Source organism: Rattus norvegicus, chromosome 3 (assembly GCF_021556685.1).
Source record: "Rattus norvegicus strain SHRSP/BbbUtx chromosome 3, alternate assembly SHRSP_T2T, whole genome shotgun sequence".
Taxonomy (NCBI): domain Eukaryota; kingdom Metazoa; phylum Chordata; class Mammalia; order Rodentia; family Muridae; genus Rattus; species Rattus norvegicus.
In genome coordinates, this window is record NC_141536.1 from 402,297 (window position 1) to 404,998 (window position 2,702).

At 45.7% G+C, this 2,702-nt stretch overlaps 1 long non-coding RNA gene across 3 annotated transcripts in view; it reads right to left on the bottom strand.

Annotated features, from left to right (window-relative positions):
- Positions 1 to 444: 444 nt before the first annotated feature.
- Positions 445 to 2,702, bottom strand: part of LOC148006381 (uncharacterized) — a 30,844-nt gene continuing 28,586 nt past the window's right edge. Inside the window, exons 2-3 of one of the 3 annotated variants that reach the window (XR_015684111.1) lie at positions 1,583 to 1,781; positions 445 to 670 (exon numbers count right to left, since the gene is read on the bottom strand). This is a non-coding gene — a long non-coding RNA (uncharacterized LOC148006381). The remainder of the gene's footprint in view (positions 671 to 1,582; positions 1,782 to 2,702) is intronic. The other 2 variants (XR_015684112.1, XR_015684113.1) reach the window with 2 other exon arrangements.

The following is a 2,702-nucleotide window of genomic DNA, read 5'->3' on the forward strand; positions in this document are numbered from 1 at the left end:
TATGGGATCGATCTGCTGTGTGTCCGAAGACAGCTGCAGTGTGCTGTTTGTAGGGTAAAGAAAAAAATACTAAAGAAGAAAAAAAAAAAGAGAGAGAAAAAGTTAGAAGCACCAAGTCAAGTCATGTAAATATTGCCCACATTCGGATTTAGACATGCCTGAGCTGTCAGGGCGAGGCTGGCTGAGAGCGAATCAGTGAACGATCGGACTCTTCCTCTCTCTGTGAGGGTGTGTCATGAACTCTATTACCATTTCCAAAGAGTTAGGTATGCTGGAGCGAAGTGGACCGGAAAGCCAAGGGAGGAGAGGTATGCCTACACGAGTCCACCCAACCCCCCCGCCCCCCCCCAGGGAGACATCCTCGAGTGGTGGGGGGAGGGGCGAAGGTGTGGAGGGATAATTTCCAACAAATAAATCCCAACAAATAAATTACTAGAGACTTGATTCATTGATTTACTTTAAATTTATTGAGTGTATCGGGAAAGAGGGAAAATGGGTCAAGGAGGGAGGGAGGGAGGGAGGGAGGGAGGGAGGGAGGGAGGGAGGGAGGGAGGGAGGGAGAGAGGGATATCTTTTCCTCCAAATCGGCTGGTATGTAGTCTCAGTGCGTCAGAAAAAAGACTGCTTCTGGCCTCCTTTCTGATTACCCCAAGGCAGTCTGGTCACCGTGCTGTAATAGAAAGGGAAACCACAGTCAAGTCATGGGAGCGAGCGAGCAAGCAAGCAAAAATCATAAACAAAAGCAAAAACACGTCTGTTAAGTTGAGCAGAGCAGAGCAGAGCAGAGTAGGGCAAAGCAATACAAGGTCACATTCCACAAAGGCTGATATAGTCTGCCATCTTGGTCTACAGAGTGAAAAGTAGAAGGAGAAAATGAATATCGCTTTGTGTGTCACAAAGTTTTTAAGTTGTAAGGAACATTGCAGGGCTAAACCTTCAAATCCTCAAACCACCCAACCCAAGCTTTCCTCCTCCTCCTCCTCCTCCTCCTCCTCCTCCTCCTCCTCCTCCTCCTCCTCCTCCTCCTCACCCCCCATTGCCCCCCCCCCGTGTGTGTGTGTGTGTGTGTGTGTGTGTGTGTGTGTGTGTGTGTGTGTGTTTGCGCACGAGCTCGAGCTCGGGCACGCATTTCTTTCACTGCACAACCATCATTGGAGGACGTTTAAATAAACACGAATGAATCAGACAGGCAGACAGACAGGGGCCCATAATGGATCCCTACAACTCGGTGGTGGTGGTGGTGGTGGTGGTGGTGGTGGTGGTGGTGGTGGTGGTGGTGGTGGTACACACCGATTTGTTGACCTCTTTCTTTTAAAGAAAGGACAAGAAACAAAGAGAAATAAAAATGAAGGAATATAGACCTAGCCAAATATTATTTTATTCCCTCCTTCATGGAGCGACAAGAAGATTTATTCATCAACCTTCGTCTAGAATAAGAAAGTAATTGCAAATGAAATCGAGCCATCTTACTGTAATAAGATGTTATCGAGAGAAAGGGGAATTGGATACTGGATCCATTGCTGCCCCCCCCACACACACACAAATTGGAAAGAAAAGCAACTCCCCAGATCGCTCAACTAACGAGGCTTATTTAAAACTGGAAAAAGAGGGCTGGAGAGATGTCTCAGCGGTTAAGAGCCCTGGCCGCTCCTCCAGAGGTCCTGAGTTTTCAATCCCCAGCAAGCACATGGTGGCTCCCAACCATCGGTAATGGGATGAGGCCTTCTTCTGGTGTGTCTGAAGATAGTTACAGTGTACTCATAGACACAAAATAAATAATTCTGGAAAAGAAGAGGAAATAACTTTAAAAAAAAAGAAAGGAGGCTGACTGGTCGACCTTCCTTCCCTCCCTCCCTTCCTTCCTTCCCTCCTCCCTCCCTCCCTCAGGTTCGTACCTAGGAACTCATGCACACACAGCCACACCCCCCCCACATATATTTAATATTCAATATTTATAAAAAATACGACTGGAGAGATGGTGAGAACAATGGAAAGCAGAGAACTATTCAGCTGACCAATTGATACCTTCAGTTTGCTTATAATGGAAGGGACAACTGGCCGACCCTCCCCTGTCACACACACACACACACAGAGAGAGAGAGAGAGAGAGAGAGAGAGAGAGAGAGAGAGAGAGAGAGAGAGAGAGAGAATTGAATGTAAACCAAAGGGGGGGGGCGGAAACATAGTACTGGGGTTGGGGATTTAGCTCAGTTGGTCAGTGGTAGAGTGCTTGCCTAGCTAGCAAGCGCAAGGCCCTGGGTTCGGTCCCCCAGCTCCGAAAAAAAAGAAAAAGAAACAAAAACAAAAAAATCATAGTACTGCAAGTACCAGTCACTGCTTTGTATGTAAGGCATAGGACAACTAGTCGACCTCGTTTTCCAACTGGTCGATATATAATATATTATATATTATATATTATAGGTATATCATTAATAAATTGAAAAAAAAAAAGCCAGAAGTCAATACCAGGTGGATCGAGTAAAGTACGCGTCGCCATATGTTAGGGACATCTGGTCGACCTAGGACAATTGGAGAGGGATCATCAAAGGCAAAGTGCCGTCGGGACTACTGGTCGACCTCCGAGAATCTCAGAAGAAAGAAAGATATACATGGATACAGATAGATAGATAGATAGATAGATAGATAGATAGATAGATAGATAGATAGATAGATAGATTTTATTAAAAAAAAAAAAAAGTCCA